The 15,026-nt window shown below is 25.7% G+C and overlaps 1 pseudogene; it reads right to left on the minus strand.

Moving 5' to 3' along the window:
- Window positions 1-226: 226 nt before the first annotated feature.
- LOC137620976 (heat shock 70 kDa protein cognate 4-like) lies at window positions 227-4,156 on the minus strand (annotated as a pseudogene).
- Window positions 4,157-15,026: the final 10,870 nt, after the last annotated feature.

Below are 15,026 nucleotides of genomic sequence, written 5' to 3' on the forward strand. Positions count from 1 at the left end.
CTCATCCTTTTCTTCGTATATCATGCCCATAAATGAAAATTGCGACCCAAAACAAATACATCAAAGCTTAATTTATGGCTATTCAGATTATTATAAATTTATCATTGGGAAACGTGGAAAAAAAATTAATAATTTAAGAAAAAAATATAATGTTATTATTGATATACCCGATAAATACTCACCAGAAAATCAAATCATTATAATGGGTCTCTGTAAACTCAACGTACTAAATACCCACATAAAAATTTTGAATACTATTGCATACGCCCTGAATTTTTCTAATTAATAATAAAACCTTTTATGTGTATATATAGTTAATATACTGTACACATTATACAAATAATTGTCTATTTCAAAAAATTCACACTAACTTTCCATTGGATATACTTGTATGAATTTTTTCATATAAATTTTCATATTGTGATATAGATATCGCCGGCTTAATTTTACTAGGTTGAATAATGGTATAATAATGTTTTATACAAATAGGACAAGGAATCAAAATTGGAATTATGTGAATAAATGCATATAAATGCTCTGGTAAACAATTAGTTTTAGAATTTTTATTGTTTGCAGCATTTATTGAAAAGGCATGAAAAATATTCCAATATATTGGTCCCCAACTTGCCGGTCCATATAATTCAGGGGGCAACTTTGAATAATTAGAAAAAACCGTTTGATTAACATAGTGAATTGAATGTGGAGGAATTAATGAAATCTCTTTTATTGTATCACAGCATCCTGTGTTATATAAAGTTTTGGATAATTCTTTGAGTGTGTTCACTTTATTGAATTCGAGATTTTTTGTGAATAAAATTTGTTGGTAATTATGTTGACTACTTTCATTTTCTAGATACCATTCCAAGAAAAGGTGTTCAATTTCTGTTTTTTTATTTTCTATATCCTGGGGATTGTTGTTGTTATTATTATTCTTCTTAGTCAAGAAAACAATTTCCCATAACTGTTTTTCAATTTGTTGGGGACTCTTAACCTGAACTTTATAGCTTTCGTTGTTAATTATTGTGTTTACTAAAACCTCTAACATTTCAAAAAATCTTTTAATTTGATTTTTAATTTCTAATAATAATAATAGGTTATCATTGTTTTCATGTGAGTACCATCTTAAAATAGAAAATATAGAATTGGTAAAAAATTCGGGGAAACATAAAATGGCTGGGTATTCTTTACAAGATTTTAATTTATAGAACATTTTCCAATTAAATAATAACTGAATTTCACCTTGTGATGATATGAAATCAATAGGAAAATTAATTGTTTTGGGGTCCATCTTTTTTTATTATGAAAATTATTTATACTAAAATAGTATCGCTGTTTACTGCATCTACAATGGTTTGTTTTATTTCATTATCAGGATTCATTTTTACAATAGTATTGATAAATGCCTCTCGAAATTTAGAAATAAACATCGTCTTCGTAGTTTGATTAATATATATATAGGCAAATAAACGCGGGTCTAGTCTCGCATACATGACAACTTCCCCCTTTCCGCCTTTCTTCAAGTAATATACTCTATCAATGTTTCCTACATCAAATTTAAATTGAGTTAGATCATCATCACCTTCAATAGGATTATATATGTAATCAAACTCAACATTGAAATTAATACCCTTTATAGCATTTTCAAATTCATCTGGATAGGCAATGTGATTGCAGTTACTTCTATATCTATGGTGGATTGCTCTAGGATATGGCTTTAGCGTCATTACCCCAGTGTTATCTAATTTCAGGTTATTATAAACAGTTTGCCTCAGTCCATTTTCGATGTAAATAACTTGAAGCAATAAATTAGGGTCTCTTGCCCAAAAAATATACCCTTCGTTTTCAAGTGCATCATTCCACGTAGCTCCGTGCATATAGAAATACAATACCAACTTCTTATTTTTTAAATCATTCATTCTTCCAACCATTACACACTCATTTACATTTTCATAAAATGGTGATTCTTTGTGGTGTAAATAATATAGTCGATCAGTGGCATGTACATTTATATATTTTAAATCAAAAGGGACATCTTCTTTATCGACATCTAAATAATAATGAGAAAATAGATATTGTTGTTGTATCCAGAACGGGAAACTACATTTTAAAAGATCTATTGGGGCATTTATTCCTTCTTGGTAACTTTTGAAATTATTCATTTTTTAATATATAAAATTTTATATTAATAAATTATGAAAACCCTTCTCTGTTTATTAGTCACCTTCTTTAATGGTTGGGTGGAATTGATTATTATGTAAATTTGATTCATTTCCCCCAAGTATATGTTCATAATCCTTTTTTATTTCTTTTAATTTATTTTCATAATCTTTTTGTTTAGCAGAGGGGGTTTCATCAATCCACTTGAGAGTACTTTCTAATTTTGATTTAAATATATCTATATTACTACTGTTATTATTTATGATATTATTTTATATTTCTAAGCAATATGATTCTAATTTACATTTAGCTTCTATATCGTTTCTTAATTCCCGGTCTTGAGCAGCATACATTTCAGCTTCTTTGATCATTCGATCTACCTCTTCTTTGTTTAATCTTCCCGAGTCATTAGTTATAGTAATTTTTTCTGATTTGCCGGAAGATTCTTCGGTTGCTGACACATTTAATATCCCATTAGCATCAATATCAAATGTAACCTTAATTTTAGGTATACCCTTGGGTGCCTGGGGTATATTATTTAATTGAAAACCCCCCCAAATAATTATTATCTTTAGTTTTAGTTCTTTCTCCTTCATATATTTTAATATTAACACATTCTTGGTTATCACTATACGTAGTGAAGTTTTCAAATTTGCTTGTAGGAATTGTCGTGTTTCTTTTAATCAAGGTAGTCATAATATTACCGGCAGTTTCAATACCCAATGAAAGGGGAGTCACATCCAGTAATAATAAATCTTTGATCTTATCAGATTTATCTCCACTGAGAATGGCAGCTTGAATGGCAGCACCATAGGCTACAGCCTCATCTGGATTAATCGACTTATTCAAATTCTTTTCATTAAAAAAAGTTTGAAGGAGGTTTTGTATTTTTGGAATACGCGTAGAACCTCCAACCAAAACAATTTCATCGATGTCACTCTTATCGAGCTTAGCATCGATTAACGCCCTTTCAACTGGCACTATAGTGTTTTTGAATAAACTTCCACACAAATTTTCTAATTTAGCGCGAGTAATGGTAGTATGAAAATCAATTCCCTCATATAACGAATCAATTTCGATTGTCGCTTGTGTAGATGAAGATAAAGTTCGTTTAGCAGTTTCACAGGCAGAACGAAGACGCCTTAATGATCTTTTATTGTTGCTTAAATCTTTTATATATTTTTTGCTGAATTCTCGCGTAAAATAATCTAATAAAATACTATCAAAATCTTCTCCCCCAAGATGAGTATCTCCTGCTGTTGATTTAACTTCAAAAATGCCATCATTACTAATATTCAATATAGATACATCAAAAGTCCCCCCACCCAAATCAAATATTAAAACGTTTTGTTCTTTTGTATCATTATTTAATCCATAAGCGATGGCGGCGGCTGTGGGTTCATTAATTATTCGAATAACATCAAGTCCAGCGATGGTCCCAGCATCTTTGGTAGCCTGTCGCTGAGAATCGTTAAAATAAGCCGGAACTGTAATAACAGCTTTATTTATATTTCGTCCTAAATAATTTTCTGCAATTTTTTTCATTTTTGATAATATCATAGAAGATACTTCTTCTGGGGTTAACACCTTTTTCTCTTTTTTATATTCGACTTGTATTTTTGGTTTATTCTCTTCATCAATAATTTCATAGGGTAAGATTTTGATTACTCGTTGAACGCAATCATCTATATAATTTCTGCCCATTAACCTTTTTACATCAAAAATGGTATTTTTTGGATTCAAGGCACATTGATTTTTTGCCGCTTCCCCAATAAGTCTTTCGGTGTCATTGAATGCAACATAAGAAGGAGTGGTTCTATTTCCTTGGTCATTAGCAATAATTTCAACTTTTTCATTTTGAAAAACAGCAACACACGAATAAGTAGTTCCCAGGTCAATACCAATAACCGGAGAATTATTATCCTCCATTACTAAAATATTTAGCTATCAACTATATGTTACTTGGTCGTAAATTAGAAGTCTAATGATGTATTGCAGTTCATATTCTGGGGTTTATATACATATACAGATGTACAGTACAGCTACTATTACATATAACTGAATAACAGTAACAATAAAATAATTATTTAAAAGTTATTAAAATTTAACAAAATTCAAAAAAGTTAAGATAATATTTTACGTGGTTATGTTTTTTGTGTAACACTCTTAAATTATTTTTTGTAATACTATTAATAAATATATTAGTCATAGAAAACGATTATTATTTGTTTTAAATATATATTCATGGGCATTATCAATCTATTTTTTTTTATCAACCTGCTCATAATTTTTCAAATTCCCGACAATTATTTTTTAATTGAAAATATGTGTAAATTTCAATAAAATTTCAACAAAATCAATTAATAAAACTTTGGAAAACCAATAAAAAATGTTCATAATATTACCAATGAAGTTCATAACATGCTTTTTTTTTGGTAATAATATTACCATTTCGGTTAACTTTTTTTTTGTGGTTAACATTTGTATTATCTTTTTTCATAAAATTACATTTTAGTTAATAATATTACCGTTTGGGTTCATAATATTGAATTCTAGTTAATAATATGACATAGAAAACTATTGAAAAATAAGAAAAAATATTTAAAAAATCAAAATATGTGTATTTTATGATATAAATGTAGTTTTATTGGGTAAAATGGACATTGAACGTGGGGAAAAAATGAAAAATAACACCTAATAGGACAAATAAATTAGGTTTTTGTTGAAAAAATAGAAAATATAAAGGTTTCTGTTTCATCAAATACTACTTTTTAATTACAAAAATGAGGGATTATATGAATAAATTTTAAAAATATTTAGATAAACAAGTATTTTTTATATAAAAACTTAGTTTTTATAAGAATAACCCACAAAAAATATTAAAATTGAAGAAAAATAACCCAAAAAATTAAAAAAAAACATTCTTTAGTACAAAAAAATAATATTTTTTACAGAAAATTCACAAAAGACACACACAAAAAACTAAAATATATGTATTTTTTAATATAAATATAGTTTTATTAGATAAAATGGACATTGAACATGGGAAAAAAATGAAAAATAACTTCTAATAGGACAAATAAATTAGGTTTTTGTTGAAAAAATAGAAAATATAAATGTTTTTGTTTCATCAAATACTACTTTTTAATTACAAAAATGGGATAAAATGGACACTGAACACGGGGAAAAAATAAAAAATAACACCGTATACGACCAAAATATAGTTTTTAGTAACATTTAATGTGACAAAAAAAAAGTTTTCATAAGAATAACCCACAAAAATATAAAAAATTGAAGAAAAATAGTCTAAAAAACAAAAAAAAAACATTCTTTAGTAAAAAAAAAATAACATTTTTACAGAAAATTCACAAAAGACACAAAAAAAATTAAAATATATGTATTTTTTAATATAAATATAGTTTTATTAGATAAAATGGACATTGAACGTGGGGAAAATATAAAAAAATAACACCTAATAGGACAAATAAATTAGGTTTTTGTTGAAAAAATAGAAAATATGAATATTTTTGTTTCATCAAATAGTACTTTTTAATTACAGAAATGAGGGATTATATGAATAACTTTAAAAATATTTAGATAAACAAGTATTTTCTATAAAAAAACCCCCAGTTTCCATAAGAATAACCCACAAAAAAAAAATGAAGAAAAATAGCCCAAAAATGAAAAAAAAAAAACATTCTTCAGTACAAAAAAATTAATATTTTTTTACAGAAAATTCACAAAAGACACACAAAAAAAATTAAAATATATAATTTTTTAATATAAATGTAGTTTTATTAGATAAAATGGACATTGAACATGGGGGAAAAATAAAAAATAGCACCTAATAGGACAAAAAAAATAGGCTTTTGTTGAAAAAAATAGAAAATATAAATGTGTTTGTCTCATCAAATACTACTTTTTAATTACAAAAATTGGATAAAATGGACACTGAACACGGGGAAAAAATAAAAAATAACACCGTATACGACCAAAATATAGTTTTTAGTAACATTTAATGTGACAAAAAAAAGTTTTCATAAGAATAACCCACAAAAATAAAAAAAAATTAAAGAAAAATAGTCTAAAAAACAAAAAAAAAAACATTCTTTAGTACAAAAAAGATAATATTTTTACAGAAAATTCACAAAAGACACAAAAAAAATTAAAATATATGTATTTTTTAATATAAATATAGTTTTATTAGATAAAATGGACATTGAACGTGGGGAAAAAATTAAAAAATAACACCGAATAGGACCAAAAAATTGATCTTTTGTTAAAAAAGCAGAAAATATGAATATTTTTGTTTCATCAAATAGTACTTTTTAATTACAGAAATGAGGGATTATATGAATAACTTTAAAAATATTTAGATAAACAAGTATTTTCTATAAAAAAAACCCAGTTTCCATAAGAATAACCCACAAAAAATAAAATAAAATTGAAGAAAAATAGCCCAAAAAATGAAAAAAAAACATTCTTCAGTACAAAAAAATTAATATTTTTTTACAGAAAATTCACAAAAGACACACAAAAAAAATTAAAATATATAATTTTTTAATATAAATGTAGTTTTATTAGATAAAATGGACATTGAACATGGGGGAAAAATAAAAAATAGCACCTAATAGGACAAAAAAATAGGCTTTTGTTGAAAAAAATAGAAAATATAAATGTGTTTGTCTCATCAAATACTACTTTTTAATTACAAAAATGGGGGTTTATATGAATAAATTTAAAAAATATTTAGATAAACAAGTATTTTTTTTATTAAAAAAAAACTAGTTTTCATAAGAATAACCCACAAAAAAAATATTTAATATTGGATTAACTAGCACCCTGTAAAATGATTTTCTTATAAAAATAGCAAACATGTTATAATGAACAGTGAAATTTATTAAATTAATGATATAAAGTCTATTTTTTTTCTGAAAAATCATTTATTTGTTGAATATTGGGTAAAGTAACAATACTTTCTCTGTCAACTTTGTTTGTATATTCGGTTGTATAATATTTAAAACTTTTATTCGTGTTTTTAGAATATTGATAACATATAGTGAAAGTAAGAATTGATGAAAGTAATATGACGTTTAATACAATTAAACATATATTGTGGTTTTGTGTAAAAAAACATTTAGTATTAATTACATCTTTGTTATATACAACATCGTGTTCTGTTGTAGATTTTTTGGATGAATTATCTTCATATGAAAATACTGAACACGTTGTGGATTTATTATAGAAAAACAATTCAATGTTTTCAGATATAACCGAACACCAATTATTATTGCAGTTACCATTTAATGTCTTATTCTTTAAATTTGGGTTCGTGTGTAGAATAAGTAAATCATTAAAAGAATTTGTAAAATTACCCGTCTGATTTTCTTTGATGATAACATTATTGGGTCCACATAAAAAACATATACCGTTAGTTATATTACAATTTTCTATGTCCACCAAATCTATAATAGTTGAAAGAATGAAAGTAGTCGATATTGATTTGGCCAAATAAAACGAATTATTTTCGTTTTTTTGTAAAGCGAACATAGTATTATACGGCGGAGGATTTTGTAATGGCAATGGAAATAATAATGGCATCAAAAGTGGGTAATAACTATATAATTCATACTCTACAAAATATTTTCCTTTTTTTAAAGCATTTACCCATAAAGGAAAAGGCATGGCGTTTGTAGGAAGTTTCAATTTATAAGGTAGGTGGTCGGGGTAGGATAATGGATTGGGCTCTGAACGAGTAATTATTTTCTAGATGGCATTTAAAGTATTGTTCATTTTATAGATTAAATTCAAATCTATATCCAATATATATGCGCTTTTCATAAATCTTTCCCACTCATATTATAAATCTGGTAAACTATAAACCGACGAGGAAAAATAAGTATAACAAGTAAAATTATTGTAATATAAACGAAAAGGTTTGTGTTGATGAACAACCTCAAAAAATGTTTCAAAATTGTGAATTATTGGTAATATATAATTAGTTAGTTTTTCATCATTACATTTTTTTTTAACAAATAAAATATCCATGTATATCTTATTAAAGTTGATTTTATAATATATAAACCGCCTTTCATTTTCATTGATATAATCTTCAAAATATACACGAAGCGGGGATATATTATGTTGTGCTCTACTTGAATTTAAAAAAAAATAAAAGTAACAATAATAATAATATAGAAAGTTTTCTATACATTGGTCCGTTAGATTGGAAATAATTAGATATGAGAAAATGATATATCATATATACATAAAGTTTTTTAATCATATATTTATTAATAAATATATTTTAATTTATTTTAAAGTAATTTTAACTAAATTAATAATGATAACGAATATTTTTGTATAAAAATATTTATTTAAAATAAACCAAAAAAATATAAATAAAGCAACAGACGAGTGGGTTACATAATTACTAAAATGGATAGCCTACATAAATGTTTATTTTGCATAAAGTCTTTCAATAAAATAATGTTAGCTATATTTCTCGTTTTGTTATTTGCTATTTTGATTTATGTAGCACTCAAATATATTACCCCAAACATAAATAAACCAACAGACGGGTTGCTTACAAATTCCGTGGTGTAATTTATGTCTGTCAAGGATTGGTTTATATATATTTTATCTAAATAATATATTACTTTGATTATAAGGTGTTAATATTTTTGGGGATAAATTAAATTTGTTTTGATTTATAGATAAAATGGGTTTATCTTTTTTTATTTCAATATCAATATTTCCTTCTTTGTTAATGATTAATTTTTCATTTTCATCGTGATATTCCTTATATTCATTTTCGTTATCATTGTCAATTGGCATGTATTTATTTTCATGTATATTAAAATGATCTTTTTCTTTAAAAATACTAGTACTATTATTATCATTATCATTATTTTCATTGTTGGCTCCTAAACGGATTCTTTTATATTGAAATATTTCAAAGCTACCTTTTCTCTTCTTATTGTTGCTATTGTTTTCGTTGATAAATACTTCATCATCACCCAATTCATCGTCATCATCATCATCATCATCATCATCATCATCATCATCCGAATCTTCTTTTTTTCCTTCATCTTCCTTATTATTGATAGTGGTAGTATTATCCTCAGAAAAATGAGTTTCCCGTGATGTATAATTATCCTTTATGATAAAGTTAGCATTATCACTATCATCGTCGACAAATACTTCGTCGTTGTCAGAGTCTTCTTTTTTTCCTTCGTCATCTTCGTCTTCCTTATTATTGATAGTGGTAGTATTATCCTCAGAAAAATGGGTTTCCCGTGATGTATAATTATCCTTTATGATAAAGTTAGCATTATCATGATCAAAATCTTTGGTGATGGGGATATTATCATCGGAAAAACTGTTTTTTTGTGGTGCGTGATCATTAAACTCTTTTACGTTTTCTTTCTTCTCTGTATCATTATTAAAGTCATTATACGTAGCTTCTTCTCCCCGCTTATATGAAATAAAAGTTTTGCTATTTTCTATTATATAACTAGCATTATTGTCGCTGTTATTTTTTTCGTTGTCTCTGCAACAAATTTCTTTATCAAAATATTTTTCCGTTTTTTGGTCATCACTGGAATTTTCATTGATAAATATTTTATCGTCCATCTTATCATCATGAAGTTCCTCCTTTTCTTGAACAATTCCTTCTTCTTTTTTTTCTTTGGTATAGTTATCATTACTATTTTGCATGACCGAGTTCAATAAAAAACCATTTGTTAATTTAAGGTTATAATTTTCCTTACTAATTTCGGTTTTATTATTCTTAATTTCAAATTGATCATCATTATCATTAATGACATTATTACATCCCATTTTGTTATTATTGTTGTTAATTTTTTCTAGATTTTTTGTTATTTCCCTATCAGAGAGGAAATCTTTGTTTTTATTGCAATTATCATTGATTGTAATAATATTAGCATTCTTAGAATTTTCCGAAAGATAATTAACATTATTATCAACTTTCATTTGGGGGTGTCCTGTAAAGGTAACATTATAATCCGAGTATTTTTCGCTTAAAAAATCAAGTATCGTAGAATCCTGGTGGTTATCTTTATTAAATATAGCCATTTGCTTAAATAACATATCGGTAATAAAATGAAAACCTATATTAAACAACGAACAAAATACCATATTAATAATCATATCTTTATTATCTATGGGTGTTAATTCGTCTGTTAAAGTGTTTGTAGATTTCTTATTGTTTAATAATTCAGCAAGTTTAGTTAATTTATCCAAATTTTGGTCCCTCAAAACTGATACTTTATGCAACATAGCTTTCATATTGCGGTTTATATGTCCAATTGCTTGAATCATCTGTGGGTATTTTGAGTTTGATATTGGAACATTCTGAACCTTATCAAAAACTTCCCGTAAGGTCTGAAGAACAAATGTTGTTATATTAAAATCATCATCGGCAATATATTTTTTCAGTAAAAGTATTTTCTTTGTGTTGTTGAAAATATCAACGTTTGATAAAGAATCTATGTTATTGCAATCAAAAATGCGTTCTGTTATATTTTTCAAAGTAGAATTCTCTGTAGATTCATCGTTTAAAATTTTTTTCAATAATTCTTGAAATATGATACGAGTTAGTTTTGCTTCAGATTCAACACCACCTTCTAAACTATTATTGAATAGATTATATTTTTCCATAGTTTATTTTTTAATTTGCTTAGAAAATATGTTATATCTCAATACTTTCCTTTGTCACCGACAATAATAAATAAAAAAAAATGAACGATAATATATATACTTATATTTAAACGTTTAAAAGTTTTTGCTAATTTATGTTTAAGGTGTGACAAAAATTATTATAAGTTGTTAATTAAATTTTTATATAATAATAATAATAATAATAATAATAATAATAAAATTTAAAGAGGAAACCCACAATAACCAGGTAATCAGTATTTTAGTTATCTAACATAAACTTTAATATACATAAATATATATATATGTACTTTATATGTGCTATTGTTTTGAAAATAACCAAAATGTCATTAAAATGGCCGTAAACAATTCGAATTATCAGTAGAATATTTTGATATGTAATCATGGATACTGGGTCCTGTACAATCATTCCGTCGAATATGTCCCAGATAATCAAAATCAGATTCTTCGCCAAACATATTAATTACATCATCAGACGGTTTATTTTTTAGGGGCATATTAGTCACCATTTCCCCTCTAGTATGCATTGTAAAATTATCATCATTGTCATCCTCATCATAATTTTGACCGTGTGTTATCATTCCCTTGGTCCTCTTTTTAGAACACATACCAGGTGCTTCTAAATATAGAGCATTTTTGTTTTTGGTGAATCGGTTGTACAAATTTTGAATATAAACTACAGAGTTTTTTAGAACTAGGGGCGCTCCATTACATATATTTGTTAACGTAACAAAACCTAGGTTTTTTACGTAAACGATGTTTGGAATAGAATTGTCTATTATTGGTCTTTCTCCATTTTTTACTGAAAAATCTAAAGTATATTGTTTTTTATTATTTTTTGCATTTAATATTAATTGTGGATAAAATTTCCTGGCAACATCAAAGGCAAATTCATGATCCTTAAACTCAACCTTTTCATTGAAATCATCATTAAATTCACAGAAGTAATTAACAAATATATCAGCTGAATTTTTCAATTTATTGTGTATATCATTAAACATATCAGAATGTTTATTTATAAATTCGATATATTTTTCTTTTTCTTTTTCAAAAATTTTACTTTTGTGGTACTTATTACTACTAACTTGTTCATCTACAATTTTCATATTATTATATATATTACCAATAGTACTTGGTGTTAATTTAGCCCTAGGAACATTTCCATTGTGTGTCAAATTTGTATTTGAAGCAGTAGAAATTAATTTATCATTTATATGTAATTCATCCATAAGCTTTATGAGAAAATTATATGCAGAACAATCACTGGGTTGATTCAAAGAATTAGAAACCATAATTGCATTTCCATGCTTGTTTACAAACAAAATATTCGATGGAGCTAAAAGGCACTGCCCATTAAAGGGAGGAATTTCCATTAAATTTTCTTGGTGTACTTCATTAAGAAAAGCTAAACTTACAATATCATGTAATGTGTGGCACAATAACCTGTTATTAGAAAGAAAGTGGGGCTTTTTGTCTAAATATTTTAAGGTGTTGTTGCTTTTATCCTCATTAATAGTCATTATACTCCTTTCGTGGTTTTTATCTGACTGTCCTTGAATATTCATCATGGTTCGAATGAACGAAATAAGTACGGGATTTAAATCGAATACTCTCATACAAATATCTCTAGGATCTTGAGGATTATCTCCCGGTAAAACATATTTCAGGGGTTCTCCGGTCTGGAAAATATTATCAATATCAAAATTATCATCACTATCAACTGATTTTATATATAAATTATAAGGATTGTTATTATCATCATCATCATTATCATCATCACTACTACTGCTACTATAAGAATTGGTTTTAAATGGTCCAAGATTTATTTTCCTTTTATGTTTGCGTTTAGAACTACTACTACTACTACTACTACTACTACTGGTATTATCAACATCACTTTCGGCATCAGATTTGTTGTTATATTCATCTAAAAACTTTTTTAATTCAGGTATTATTCCAATATTGTTATTCTCTATTTTACTCTTTTTATTTTGGTGGGTATTTTTTCTTTTTTTTAAATCTCTTATATTAACATTTTTATCTCTTACATAATATCCACATCCTAATGTATTATTTCTGGCTAAAAACCTTGAAAGAACTTTTCCATTTGATATTTGTTCTTTGCTAGAATTTATCATACAGACTTTAACAGCATTACAAATTCTATTATGATTCATTGCTAATATTTGCATTAAGATTTTACTATTTGGAAATATTAAAACCCCGGGAGGAAATGCAATGGTTTCAGAAAAACCAGTATTCTCTGGTGGATACAGCTTAGAGTTTATTCGAATAATGGATCGACCATGGATAAATGGACCCATATTAAACTTTTCATATCCATGCCTCGTTGGATTCATATTACAGGATGTATGTTGAAGTGGTTTTTCAATATTTTCATATAGCAAACCAAGTTTTAGATAAGTACAAGGCGCACAAAAGCTTTCAAATACCCTTTCATGGCGCTCATTTATTTTTCTATTTAAATGATCTGTATATATTTGTTTAATTTGACTTGTTATATCAAATTCTATACCATTATCAAAGATTTCATATAGTAAATGACTAAATATACACTCTTCGCTAAGCGAATCTATCGTTTTTTCCAAGTCTTGCATTAAACTTTTTAATTCGGGAGTAGATAAATTCTCTATTAATGTATTCAAAACTTTTTCGTTTATTTTTTCTTTTTGTGGATTTTTTCCATCACCAAAATTTGTAGGTAGATTATTAGGATTTAGAAAAGGTTGTTGTTGTTGTTGTTGTTGTTGTTGTTGTTGTTGGTGGTAATAATTATTAGTATTACCTTGTGCTTGTGCTTGCGGAATTACAGTAGCAGCAGAAGGAATAGATGATTGTGGTATCAGAACCGGATTGTTATCGACGGTGGTGGTGGTGGTGGTGGTGGTGGTGTTGTTGTTGTTGTTGTTATCAAATGGTGATATCTGATGTTGTGGTGGTTGTTGAAGTTGAGTATATTGATATGGACTTTGATTATTTATTCCATAATTATCTTTACTATTATATGTTGTTGTATTCATATTTTTTAGATATAATAAAATAACACATTTGCTGCTTATATTTCAACTTGAGAAATGAAACTATATAATACCTTTTGATAATCTTTATCATACTCGTTTCCATTTGAATGAATTATATTTAAAAAATATCGGTATAATTGCCTAAAATTATTTTGAATTTGAATTGCGCGTGTAATTTTATGTTGTAAATGTTTTCTATATTTAGATAATCTACTTTCATAATCAATAATAGATTCAATTATTAATTTTATCGCTCGAAGATGAGGATAAAAATTTTCTAATACAATTAAGGTATTTGGGGGATATTTAGATCGATTAAAAGCTTTGAAAAATTGCATATTTTTTATAGGGAGTATAGGAGTTTTATGGTAAGGAGAATAATTTATACTATATGATATATGTTTGACCGGCTTCATTATTGTCTCATAAAATTTCTTATAGTATATTAAGAAATTTTGGTAGTATATAAGTATACTATATAATTTTATTCTTGTTTGGTTAAATGGGGCCTGAATCATATAATCGATATTATTATTATTATTATTATTATTATTATTATCATTATTATTGTTATTATTATTATTATTATTATTATTATTTTGGGCCATCATGACGTTTTTCAATTTTAGGTTGGAATTTTTTTTCATATATATATTAAGTGATAAAAATGGCCATAAATATAAACAAAACTTAACTTTACAAGTCAAAATAGGAGAGCTGTTTCTTTGGATAGTCTTGTTATTACTGCATTTTCTCATATATATCTATATCTATATATATATATATATATATATATATATATATATATATATATATATATATATATATATATATATATATATATATATATATATATATATATATATATATATATATATATATATATATATATATATATATATATATATATATATATATATATATATATATATATATATATATATATATATATATATATATATATATATATATATATATATATATATATTGTATTTATATCCTTTATAGTTTGCTGTTCTGTTGTATTTTGTGTTGTTACAATTTATAATGAACAACCAAAATAATCTAAAAAAAATTATATTTTTTTTTTACAATTTTTGGTATTTATACAATAACTTTAGATTAGTT

Source organism: Palaemon carinicauda, chromosome 27, assembly GCF_036898095.1.
Source record: "Palaemon carinicauda isolate YSFRI2023 chromosome 27, ASM3689809v2, whole genome shotgun sequence".
Taxonomy (NCBI): Eukaryota; Metazoa; Arthropoda; class Malacostraca; order Decapoda; family Palaemonidae; genus Palaemon; species Palaemon carinicauda.